The sequence below is a fragment of the Musca domestica genome, unplaced genomic scaffold, assembly GCF_030504385.1.
Source record: "Musca domestica strain aabys unplaced genomic scaffold, Musca_domestica.polishedcontigs.V.1.1 21, whole genome shotgun sequence".
Lineage (NCBI taxonomy): Eukaryota > Metazoa > Arthropoda > Insecta > Diptera > Muscidae > Musca > Musca domestica.
The window spans coordinates 5,209,082-5,223,790 of record NW_026712258.1 but is presented as its reverse complement, the minus strand read 5'-3'; the positions used below and the strand labels follow the sequence as shown (position 1 = coordinate 5,223,790).

The following is a 14,709-nucleotide window of genomic DNA, read 5'->3' as shown; positions in this document are numbered from 1 at the left end:
TTTTAGGCCCACTATCTTGATTTGTCTAAAATCTTTATATTATTACACGAGATACTGTTGACTTTCCTCCAACCTTAGGGATTTATTTGGGGGCTAGGGAACTGACCATGAACCGCTGATCTAATTTTAACGATTCACACAAATTCGGAATTGTCTCTTAGCAGAAAAGGATAAAATCCAACGAAATCGCGTAAAAATGTGAAATTTTAAAATTTTCATTTTGACTTTTCAAGTGTACAATAGTAATGTTTTATTTTGCATGTTTTTTTCCATTTTAACTTACTATTTCGGAATGTACATTTGTAATGTTTTTTTTTTAATTCTAATATGATGTGTAGTCTTTTTGGGTAGTAGAAAGCGACGAAAATTATGGAGTGGCGGACCTGAAAAGATGATGTCAAAATAATTTAACGTGGTCAAACCAAAGTTAATTACTTTTTCAAAATTGCTAAAAAATCTAAAATCGGGAAAAATAGAGAACATTTTTTCAAAGGAATCAAATTTCAAAATGATAGTAAGGACCAAACTTCGTAAGGACCTTTAAATATTCGCTGTAAAAAACCAGCGAACAAGTTGAAGATTTTTTTTAATTTGTTTATTAGTTACAATGCTTATAACTCAAGAACGTTTTGACGGATTTTCACAATTCATACAAATTCGGAATGGAATCTTGCCAAAAAAAAATTGCGTAAAATATACCAATGAAAATATAAAAGAAAAAATCGTTTTTGGCGTGAATTTTTTTCAATTTAAAAACTATATAGAAGTCTACATTTTTTATTGTTTTGAATTCTGAATGAATAATATCAAAAATGAAAAAGTACGAAATACGATGTTAAATGGCGATCTTTCATGTCTGAAATTGGCATTTAGCTTTCAACTCAAGGATCTACATCGTGCTTCAGCTGGAAGATGCGAACACATTTAAACAAAAAAAAAAAAAAAAATAATAACCGACAAAACGTTATGGGGCTCATTTCAAAACGTGGACCTACTTACTTCTTTCACATGACAATAATCCGTCCAATGGGAACTCAATATGCAATCAGCGAAATACCGAATATAAAGGGCGCAAAAAATAAGAGGGAAAAGGATTTTTATTCCTTCAGAAATTTTTCCTAAACTTTCACGATACCTTAAATCACTTTTGCAGTTCATGATATGGGCCATAACCCCGGGATAAGGATACAACCCGATTTCAAGTATATCTTAAATTTTAACCATATTTTCATACTAATTTCGCAAATGTTGGTAATTTGGGAAGAAACCATCCATGCAAAAACTGATCACGTTTTGTATAACCATCATATGATTTAAGGAACCGGACATTTGATATGGAAATTATGGGGTCTCCAACGTGCAATTTCAATGACAAATAATTCATATTACTTTAAAACAAGTGAAAAAATTTAGTTCGGCTGGTCAGAATTATTATTATCATCCACCTTAGGGTAAAGGAAACATTTTTATATAAAAGTATCTGAATTCAAGTTTCACTTTAAAATTCATATACCAGTAAGACAAAAAACCATAAAGTAAATGAGGCCGTTATATGGGGCCATACCAAAACGGGAACCTCTGTGGACAATTTTATACCTCAAGGATTGTCATCTATCAAACCTTCTAAAATACCAAATTTGACACAATTATGCGCGGAAATGTGTGGATTATCAACATACCCAATATAGGTAGGTATTGTTATATGTGTTAGACAAATCCGAGGAAAAATGTGTAAAAAATCATCAAAATACCGAATTTCGAGAGATACCGTTATATGGGGACTATACCAAAACGTGGACCCATAGATCGTTTTCAATACCAACCATCTTATACACAATATAAATTTTTCTGCTAAATTTTGACGCTATACGTCAAATAATGTGGGCTGTATCGTAATTTAAACAAACAGACATACAGACGGACAAATCGACTTAGAAGTTTATGCTGATTATAAATATGTATGTATATTTTATGAGGTCTATGACGAACATTTAGGGATGTTACAGATGGAATAAAAGTTAATATACCCTCCTTTCCAAGATGGATGATATAATAAGCATTAAAGACTAAAATTACGGGCCGGCAACCCCATATTGACATTATGGGGTCTCCGGCGCACAATTTAAATAACAAAAAATTAATTCTATTCTTACAGTAATGGGTGTAAAGGAATAATTATCTTCGACTATTCTGGAATCATTGTGCCCTTAATTATAAGATGGGCGAAACTAAATACCACGCAGCACGGTATCCTAAACGTAGGAAACACAAATTCCAAATTACAACTCATTTGAATGGAAAATGTTGCTAAGCTCTTTAGAATACCAAAAATTGACAAAAGGGGCTATTGTAGATATTCAACATTATATAGGTTTTTAACACTCAAATTAAAGTCTATAGCTGAAAAATAAGATCAGGTTATTCAAAATATCTAAAACCGACGGTAGATGAACATCTATTATAATTTTTGCTATGAATATTTATTTCTCTTTACATAACTCAGCTCTGTGATTTATTATGCTTTAAAAAATATACATTAAAGACTAAAAGTACGGGCCGACAACGCGGACCGGGCCAGCTAGTAATATATCTATATATATAAAAATCAATTGTTGTTTGTTGGTAACGGAATCAGTTAAAAACGGGTGGACCGATTTGTATAATTTTTTGTACAAACGTTCGTCATACCCCGAGTTAGGTTTTTAAAGAAAAAAATATTGACCACGCCTACTTTTACGCCCACTATCTTGATTTATCTAAAATCTTTATATTTGCTAGATAATGAAGATATCGGTTTGAAAATTATTACACGAGATACTGTTGACTTTCCCTCCAACCCTAGGGATTTATTTGGGGGCTGAGGAACTAACCACGCATACTTTTAATCTATATATATATATATATAAAATAAAGTTGTGTTAGTTACTACGCTTATAACTCAAGAACCGCTGATCTGATTTTAACGATTTACACAAATTCGGAATTGTCTCTTGGCAGAAAAGGATAAAATCCAAAAAAAATCGCGTAAAAACGTAACATTTTAAAATTTTCATTTTCACTTTTGAAGTGTACAATAGCAATGTTTTATTTTGCATGATTTTTTCCCATTTTGACTTAATATTTCGGAATGTACATTTGTAGTGTTTTTTTTTTTTTTTTTTGAATTCTAATGTGATGTGTAGTTTTTTTTGGGTAGTAGACGAAAATTATGGAGTGGCGGAACTGAAGAGTTGATGTCAAAATAATTTAACGTGGTCAAACCAAAATTGCTAAAAAAAACAAAAAAAGCATATTGCACTGCAAAAACTCTAACATTGGGAAAAACTGAGAACATTTTTTTAATGGAATCAAATTTCAAAATAATAGTAAGGACCTTTAAATATTGTTGAAGTTGAAGACTTTTTTTCAATTTGTTTATTAGTTACTATGCTTATAACTCAAGAAGGTTTGACGGATTTTCACAATTCATACAACTTCGGAATGGAATCTTGCTAAAAAAAAAAAAAATTGCGTAAAATATACCAATGAAAATATAAAAGAAAAAATCCTTTTGGCGTGAAATTTTTTCAATTTAAAAACTATATAGAAGTCTACATTTTTTATTGTGATGAATTCTGAATGAATAATATTAAAAATGAAAAAGTAGGCAATACGATGTTAAATGGCGATCTTTCATGTCTGAAATTGGCATTTAGCTTTCATCTCCAGGATCTACATCGTGCTTCAGATGGAAGATGCGAACACATTTAAATAAACAAAAATAACCGACAAAACGTTATGGGGCTCATTTCAATACGTGGACCTACCTACTTCTATCACATGACAATAATCCGTCCAATGAGAAATCAATATGCAAAATTCATTGGGACTGCAATCAGTGAAATACCGAATATAAAGGGAAAAGTATTTCTATTCTTTTAGAAATTCTTCCTAAATTTTCACGATACCTTAAATCCCCCGGATAAGGATACAACCCGATTTCAAGTATATCTTACATTTTAACCATATTTTCATACTATTTTCGGCAAATGTTGGTAACTTGGGAAGAAACCATCCATGCAAAAACTGATCACGTTTTGTATAACCATCATATGATTTAAGGAACCGGACATTTGTTTAATCGTCTTTGAATTATACTATGATAAAAGATATGGAAATTATGGGGTCTCCAACGCGCAATTTCAATGACAAATAATTCATATTACTTTAAAAACAAGTATAAAAATTAAGTTCGGCCGGGCAGAATTATTACTGTCATCCATCTGAGGGTAAAGGAAACATTTTTATATAAAAGTATAAGTAATTCTAGCGTGTTTCACTGTAAACTTCATATACCAGTAAGACTGTTTGGATAATGCAGTTAACTTATCAAAAAATGATAAGGTGAAGGAGGCCGTTATATGGGGCCATACCAAAACGAGAACCTCTGTGGACAATTTTATACTTCAAGGATTGTCTCCTTCTAAAATACCAAATTTGAAACAATTATTCGCGTAAATATGTGGATTATCAACATACCCAATATAGGTAGGTATCGTTATATATATTACCGAATTTCGAGAGATACCGTTATGTGGGGACTATACCAAAACGTGAACCGATAGAACATTTTTAATACCAACCATCCTATACACAATACAAATTTTTCAGCTAAATTTTAACGCTATACGTCAAATAATGTGGGCTGTATCGTAGTTTAAACAAACAGACATACAGACGGACAAATCGACTTAGAGTTTTATGCTGATTATGAATATATATGCATACTTAATGGGGTCTATGACGAACATTTAGTGATGTTACAAATGGAATGAAAAGTTAATATACCCTCCTTTCCAAGGTGGATGATATAATAGCATTAAAGACTAAAATTACGGGCCGGCAACGCGGACCGGGCCAGCTAGTATATATATATATATAATATAATGAACATTTTTTATTATTTTGAATTCTGAATGAATAATATTAAAAATGAAAGGACTGACCTACGTACATCATACTTCTTTCATATGACAGTAATCCGTCCAATGATAACTCAAAAAACAATTCCTTGGGACTGCAATCAGTTAAATACCGAATATAAATGGTGCAAAATGGTAGAGCGAATTAAACATTTAGTAAAAAAAAGGATTTTTATCCTTCCAGAAATTCTTCCTAAGCTTTCAATATATCTTAAATCGCCATGATCGTCATGACAATTGACCCTCGGTTAAGGGTACAGCCCGATTTCGGGTATAGTTTACATTTTAACCATATTTTGCATACTCATTTCAGCAAAGGTTGGTAATTTAAGAAGAAATCATCCTCGCAAAAAACTATCACGTTTTGGTATAACCATTATAACTCACAAGAGAATATTGGTTTGGATGTACGTAAACTCCGAAATGTCAAACGCATTCAGTCGGAAATTGTGGCAGAAACATTAAAAAAATTACGAATATTAATTTCTTTGATCGTCATTAAATTATGCTATGATGAAAGATATGAATTTTATGAGGTCTCCAACGCACAATTTAAATGATAAAAATAAATTAATTCTATTCTTACGGTAATGGGTTTAAAATAGTAATTATTTTTGACTATTCTGAAATCATTCTGCCCCTAATTATGAGGTGGACAAAACTAAATACCACACAGCACGGTATTCTAAACGTTGTAAATGCAAATCCCAAATTACAGTTCATTTGAATGGAAAATATTGCTAAGCTCTTTACAATAACAACAAGTATAAAATCTGTAAGTTCATCCAGGCCGAACTTTAAATACCCTCCACCATTTGGTGCCAATTTGGAAATTCTCAAAAAAATAAAATCCATTAAAAATTTTGTTAACATCTTAAAAAAATAGCCGTATATTAGTATTCTAAACGTTGTAAATGCAAATCCCAAATTACAGTTCATTTGAATGGAAAATGTTGCTAAGCTCTCTACAATACCAACAAGTAAAAAGCTGTAGGTTCGGCCGGACCGAACTTTGAATACCCTCCACCATTTGGTACCAATTTGGCAATTCTCAAAAAAATAAAATACGTTAAAAATTCTGTTAAAATTTTAAAAATACCGAATGTAGCCGTATATTAGGTCTATACGACGACATGGACCTGCATAGGTAACATTTGTCATAAGCCATTTCAATATTCAAATACAAAACTTTAAAAAATCGGTAACAATGTACCAATTTTGAAACGATTCCGGTGAGTAATGTCGCTAAAATCATCAAAATACCGCATATTGGGAGTTACCATTATATAGGGGCCATACGAAAACGTGGACCACATGGCCCATTTTCAATACCAAAAGTCCTGCAGACATAAAACACATTTGAGTAAAATTTTATTAACCTACTTCATTTCGTTCGGAAGCTAGAGTGATTTCCACAGACGGACGGACGGATAGAGGAACAGACGGAAGGACATTGCTAAATCGACATAGAATTTCATGCTGATCAAGATTATATGTATTATTTGTGGGTTCTAAAATGTATATTTCGAGGTGTTAAAAACTATGGTAGAGGGTATAAAAATTGAGCTGAGTTTCCACATGGGGTATTATAGATGTTCTATATCATACAGGTTTTTATACCCTCCGCCATAGATTGTATGGAGGGTATATTAAATTCGTCATTCCGTTTGTATCTCATCGAAATAATCATTTTAGACCCAACAATATATGTATATATTCTTGATCAGCGTAAAATTCTAAGACGATTTAGCCATGTCCGTCCGTCTGTCCGTCTGTTGTAATCACGCTGCAGTCAAAACGAATTAAGATAGAAGCTAAAATTTTACAAAGATCTGTCTTTTGTCTGCAGGCAGGTCAAGTTCGAAGATGGGCTACATCGGTCCACAATATCGTATAGCCCCCATATAACGGTACCCCCGATATTCGGAATTTTGACTATTTTAGCCACATTTTTTAATGGAATTGTCTGAAATTCCACACAAGAAGTCCCTTCTGTGTACTTTACCCCCTGAAAGAGAATTGTTTATATAGGTCCACGATATCGTATATCCCCTATATAACGGTACCCCCCGATATTCGGTATTTTGACGATTTTAGATACATTTTTCAACGGAACTGTCTGAAAATCCATACAAGGAGTTCCTTGTGGATACCTTATCCCTTGGAAGAGAATTATCTACATAGGTCCACGATATCGTATAGACCCCATATAACGGTACTTCCCGATATTCGGTATTTTGATGATTTTAGCCACATTTTTTAACGGAATCGTCTGAAAATCCACAAAAGAAATTCCTTGTGAGTACTTTACCCCCTGAAAGAGAATTGTCTATATAGGTCCACGATATCGTATAGCCCCCATATAACGGTACCTCCTGATATTCGGTGTTTTGATGATTCTAGCCACATTTTTTTACGGAATTGTCTGAAAATCCACACAAGGAGTTCCTTACGGGTACTTTATTGCTTGAAAAAGAATTATCTATATAGGTCCACGATATCGTATAGCCCCCATATAACGGTACCCCGCGATATTCGGTATTTTGATAATTTTAGCCATATTATCAACGGAATTGCCTGAAATTCTACACAAGGAGTTCTTTGTGAGCACTTTACCCCTGACAGATAATTCTCTTTATAGGTTAGCGATATCGTATATCCCCCATGTAACGGTACCCCCGATATTCGGTATTTTATCGGTATCGTGAAAGTTTAGGAAAAATTTCTGAAGGAATAAAAATCCTTTTCCCTCTTATTTTTTGCGCCCTTTATATTCGGTATTTCGCTGATTGCAGTCCTAATGAATTTTGCATATTGAGTTCCCATTGGACGGATTATTGTCATGTGAAAGAAGTAGGTAGGTCCACGTTTTGAAATGAGCCCCATAACGTTTTGTCGGTTTTTTTTTTTTTTGTTTAAATGTGTTCGCATCTTCCAGCTGAAGCACGATGTAGATCCTGGAGATGAAAGCTAAATGCCAATTTCAGACATGAAAGATCGCCATTTAACATCGTATTGCCTACTTTTTCATTTTTAATATTATTCATTCAGAATTCATCACAATAAAAAATGTAGACTTCTATATAGTTTCTAAATTGAAAAAATTTCACGCCAAAAGGATTTTTTCTTTTATATTTTCATTGGTATATTTTACGCAATTTTTTTTTAGCAAGATTCCATTCCGAAGTTGTATGAATTGTGAAAATCCGTCAAACCTTCTTGAGTTATAAGCATAGTAACTAATAAACAAATTGAAAAAAAATCTTCAACTTCAACAATATTTAAAGGTCCTTACGAAGTTTGGTCCTTACTATTATTTTGAAATTTGATTCCATTAAAAAAATGTTCTCAGTTTTTCCCAATGTTAGAGTTTTTGCAGTGCAATATGCTTTTTTTGCTTTTTTTTAGCAATTTTGGTTTGACCACGTTAAATTATTTTGACATCAACTCTTCAGTTCCGCCACTCCATAATTTTCGTCTACTACCCAAAAAAACTAAACATCACATTAGAATTGAAAAAAAAAAAAAAAAAAACACTACAAATGTACATTCCGAAATATTAAGTCAAAATGGGAAAAAATCATGCAAAATAAAACATTGCTATTGTACACTTCAAAAGTGAAAATGAAAATTTTAAAATGTTACGTTTTTACGCGATTTTTTTTGGATTTTATCCTTTTCTGCCAAGAGACAATTCCGAATTTGTGTAAATCGTTAAAATCAGATCAGCGGTTCTTGAGTTATAAGCGTAGTAACTAACACAACTTTATTTTATATATATATATATAGATTAAAAGTATGCGTGGTTAGTTCCTCAGCCCCCAAATAAATCCCTAGGGTTGGAGGGAAAGTCAACAGTATCTCGTGTAATAATTTTCAAACCGATATCTTCATTATCTAGCAAATATAAAGATTTTAGATAAATCAGGATAGTGGGCGTAAAAGTAGGCGTGGTCAATATTTTTTTCTTTAAAAACCTAACTCGGGGTATGACGAACGTTTGTACAAAAAATTATACAAATCGGTCCACCCGTTTTTAACTGATTCCGTTACCAACAAACAACAATTGATTTTTATATATATAGATAGAAGATATATATATATATATATATATATATATATATATATATATATATATATATATATATATATATATATATATATATATATATATAAGGAAGTTGTGTTAGTAGTATATAACTCAAGAACCGCTGATCTGATTTTAACGATTCACACAAATTCGGAATTGTCTCTTGGCAGAAAAGGATAAAATCCAAAGAAATCGCGTAAAAATGTGAAATTTTAAAATTTTCATTTTGACTTTTCAAGTGTACAATAGTAATGTTTTATTTTGCATGTTTCTTTTTCATTTTGACTTACTATTTCGGAATGTACATTTGTAATGTTTTTTTTTTAATTCTAATATGATGTGTAGTCTTTTTGGGTAGTAGAAAGCGACGAAAATTATGGAGTGGCGGACCTGAATAGATGATGTCAAAATAATTTAACGTGGTCAAACCAAAGTTAATTACTTTTTCAAAATTGCTAAAAAATCTAAAATCGGGAAAAATAGAGAACATCTTTTCAAAGGAATCAAATTTCAAAATAATAGTAAGGACCAAACTTCGTAAGGACCATTAAATATTCGCTGTAAAAAAACAGCGAACAAGTTGAAGATTTTTTTAATTTGTTTATTAGTTACAATGCTTATAACTCAAGAACGTTTTGACGGATTTTCACAATTCATACAAATTCGGAATGGAATCTTGGCAAAAAAAAAATTGCGTAAAATATACCAATGAAAATATAAAAGAAAAAATCCTTTTGGCGTGAAATTTTTTCAATTTAGAAACTATATAGAAGTCTACATTTTTTATTGTGATGAATTCTGAATGAATAATATTAAAAATGAAAAAGTAGGCAATACGATGTTAAATGGCGATCTTTCATGTCTGAAATTGGCATTTAGCTTTCATCTCCAGGATCTACATCGTGCTTCAGCTGGAAGATGCGAACACATTTAAACAAAAAAAAAAAAATAATAACCGACAAAACGTTATGGGGCTCATTTCAAAACGTGGACCTACCTACTTCTTTCACATGACAATAATCCGTCCAATGGGAACTCAATATGCAAAATTCATTAGGACTGCAATCAGCGAAATACCGAATATAAAGGGCGCAAAAAATAAGAGGGAAAAGGATTTTTATTCCTTCAGAAATTTTTCCTAAACTTTCACGATACCGATAAAATACCGAATATCGGGGGTACCGTTACATGGGGGATATACGATATCGCTAACCTATAAAGAGAATTATCTGTCAGGGGTAAAGTGCTCACAAAGAACTCCTTGTGTAGAATTTCAGGCAATTCCGTTGATAATATGGCTAAAATTATCAAAATACCGAATATCGCGGGGTACCGTTATATGGGGGCTATACGATATCGTGGACCTATATAGATAATTCTTTTTCAAGCAATAAAGTACCCGTAAGGAACTCCTTGTGTGGATTTTCAGACAATTCCGTAAAAAAATGTGGCTAGAATCATCAAAACACCGAATATCAGGAGGTACCGTTATATGGGGGCTATACGATATCGTGGACCTATATAGACAATTCTATTTCAGGGGGTAAAGTACTCACAAGGAATTTCTTTTGTGGATTTTCAGACAATTCCGTTGAAAAATGTGGCTAATGTCATCAAAATACCGAATATCGGGAAGTACCGTTATATGGGGGCTACTCAATATCGTGGACTTATAAAGATAATTAATTTCCAAGGACTAAAGTACCCACAAGGAACTCCTTGTGTGGATTTTCAGACAATTCCGTTAAAAAATGTGGCTAAAATCATCAAAATGCCGAATATCGGGAAGTACTGTTATATGGGGTCTATACGATATCGTGGACCTATATAGATAATTCTCTTCCAAGGGATAAGGTATCCACAAGGAACTCCTTGTATGGATTTTCAGACAGTTCCGTTGAAAAATGTATCTAAAATCGTCAAAATACCGAATATCGGGGGGTACCGTTATATAGGGGATATACGATATCGTGGATCTATATAAACAATTCTCTTTCAGGGGGTAAAGTACACAGAAGGGACTTCTTGTGTGGAATTTCAGACAATTCCATTAAAAAATGTGGCTAAAATAGTCAAAATTCCGAATATCGGGGGTACCGTTATATGGGGGCTATACGATATTGTGGACCGATGTAGCCCATCTTCGAACTTGACCTGCCTGCAGACAAAAGACAGATCTTTGTAAAATTTTAGCTTCTATCTTAATTCGTTTTGACTGTAGCGTGATTACAACAGACGGACAGACGGACGGACATGGCTAAATCGTCTTAGAATTTTACGCTGATCAAGAATATATACATATATTGTTGGGTCTAAAATGATTATTTCGATGAGATACAAACGGAATGACGAATTTAATATACCCTCCATACAATCTATGGCGGAGGGTATAAAAACCTGTATGATATAGAACATCTATAATACCCCATGTGGAAACTTGGCTCAATTTTTATACCCTCTACCATAGTTTTTAACACCTCGAAATATACATTTTAGAACCCACAAATAATACATATAATCTTGATCAGCATGAAATTCTATGTCGATTTAGCAATGTACTTCCGTCTGTTCCTCTATCCGTCCGTCCGTCTGTGGAAATCACTCTAGCTTCCGAACGAAATGAAGTAGGTTAATAAAATTTTACTCAAATGTGTTTTATGTCTGCAGGAGTTTTGGTATTGAAAATGGGCCATGTGGTCCACGTGTTCGTATGGCCCCTATATAATGGTAACTCCCAATATGCGGTATTTTGATGATTTTAGCGACATTATTCACCGGAATCGTTTCAAAATTGGTACATTGTTACCGATTTTTTTAAGTTTCGTATTTGAATATTGAAATGACTTATGACAAATGTTACCTATGCAGGTCCATGTCGTCGTATAGACCTAATATACGGCTACATTCGGTATTTTTAACATTTTAACAGAATTTTTAACGTATTTTATTTTTTTGAGAATTTCCAAATTGGCACCAAATGGTGGAGGGTATTTAAAGTTCGACCTGGATGAACTTACAGATTTTATACTTGTTGTTATTGTAAAGAGCTTAGCAATATTTTCCATTCAAATGAGCTGTAATTTGGGATTTGCATTTACAACGTTTAGAATACCGTGCTGTGTGGTATTTAGTTTTGTCCACCTCATAATTAGGGGCAGAATGATTTCAGAATAGTCAAAAATAATTACTATTTTAAACCCATTACCGTAAGAATAGAATTTATTTATTTTTATCATTTAAATTGTGCGTTGGAGACCTCGTAAAATTCATATCTTTCATTATAGCATAATTTAATGACGATCAAAGAAATTAATATTCGTAATTTTTTTAATGTTTCTGCCACAATTTCCGACTGAATGCGTTTGACATTTCGGAGTTTACGTACATCCAAACCAATATTCTCTTGTGAGTTATAATGGTTATACCAAAACGTGATAGTTTTTTGCGAGGATGATTTCTTCTTAAATTACCAACCTTTGCTGAAATGAGTATGCAAAATATGGTTAAAATGTAAACTATACCCGAAATCGGGCTGTACCCTTAACCGAGGGTCAATTGTCATGACGATCATGGCGATTTAAGATATATTGAAAGCTTAGGAAGAATTTCTGGAAGGATAAAAATCCTTTTTTTTACTAAATGTTTAATTCGCTCTACCATTTTACACCATTTATATTCGGTATTTAACTGATTGCAGTCCCAAGGAATTGTTTTTTTGAGTTATCATTGGACGGATTACTGTCATATGAAAGAAGTATGATGTACGTAGGTCAGTCCTTTCATTTTTAATATTATTCATTCAGAATTCAAAATAATAAAAAATGTTCATTATATTATATATATATTACTAGCTGGCCCGGTCCGCGTTGCCGGCCCGTACTTTTAGTCTTTAATGTATATTTTTTAAAGCATAATAAATCACAGAGCTGAGTTATGTAAAGAGAAATAAATATTCATAGCAAAAATTATAATAGATGTTCATCTACCGTCGGTTTTAGATATTTTGAATAACCTGATCTTATTTTTCAGCTATAGACTTTAATTTGAGTGTTAAAAACCTATATAATGTTGAATATCTACAATAGCCCCTTTTGTCAATTTTTGGTATTCTAAAGAGCTTAGCAACATTTTCCATTCAAATGAGTTGTAATTTGGAATTTGTGTTTCCTACGTTTAGGATACCGTGCTGCGTGGAATTTAGTTTCGTCCATCTTATAATTAAGGGCACAATGATTCCAGAATAGTCGAAGATAATTATTCCTTTACACCCATTACTGTAAGAATAGAATTAATTTTTTGTTATTTAAATTGTGCGCCGGAGACCCCATAATGTCAATATGGGGTTGCCGGCCCGTAATTTTAGTCTTTAATGCTTATTATATCATCCATCTTGGAAAGGAGGGTATATTAACTTTTATTCCATCTGTAACATCCCTAAATGTTCGCCATAGACCCCATAAAATATACATACATATTTATAATCAGCATAAACTTCTAAGTCGATTTGTCCGTCTGTATGTCTGTTTGTTTAAATTACGATACAGCCCACATTATTTGACGTATAGCGTCAAAATTTAGCAGAAAAATTTATATTGTGTATAAGATGGTTGGTATTGAAAACGATCTATGGGTCCACGTTTTGGTATAGTCCCCATATAACGGTATCTCTCGAAATTCGGTATTTTGATGATTTTTTCCACACTTTTCCTCGGATTTGTCTAACACATATAACAATACCTACCTATATTGGGTATGTTGATAATCCACACATTTCCGCGCATAATTGTGTCAAATTTGGTATTTTAGAAGGTTTGATAGATGACAATCCTTGAAGTATAAAATTGTCCACAGAGGTTCCCGTTTTGGTATGGCCCCATATAACGGCCTCATTTACTTTATGGTTTTTTGTCTTACTGGTATATGAATTTTAAAGTGAAACTTGAATTCAGATACTTTTTTTACAGCGAATATTTAAAGGTCCTTACGAAGTTTGGTCCTTACTATTATTTTGAAATTTGATTCCTTTAAAAAAATGTTCTCTATTTTTCCCGATTTTAAATTTTTTAGCAATTTTGAAAAAGTAATTAACTTTGGTTTGACCACGTTAAATTATTTTGACATCATCTATTCAGGTCCGCCACTCCATAATTTTCATCGCTTTCTACTACCCAAAAAGACTACACATCATATTAGAATTAAAAAAAAAACATTTCAAATGTACATTCCGAAATAGTAAGTCAAAATGAAAAAAAAAACATGCAAAATAAAACATTACTATTGTACACTTGAAAAGTCAAAATGAAAATTTGCAAATTTCAGATCATTAAGCTCGTCTCGAAAGAGAAAACAAACAATAAATTAGAAAATTTTAATATTTCACATTTTTACGCGATTTCTTTGGATTTTATCCTTTTCTGCCAAGAGACAATTCCGAATTTGTGTGAATCGTTAAAATCAGATCAGCGGTTCTTGAGTTATATACTACTAACACAACTTCCTTATATATATATATATATATATATATATATATATATATATATATATATATATATATATATATATATACATATATATATATATATATATATATATATATATATATATATATATATATATATATATATATATATATATATATCAGTATCTCGTGTAATATTC

The 14,709-nt window shown here is 32.2% G+C and overlaps 1 protein-coding gene across 1 annotated transcript in view; it reads left to right on the top strand.

The window, feature by feature from the left end:
• LOC101892363 (aminopeptidase N) overlaps positions 1-14,709 on the top strand; it is a 766,723-nt gene that overhangs the window by 286,060 nt on the left and 465,954 nt on the right. The window lies entirely within an intron of this gene.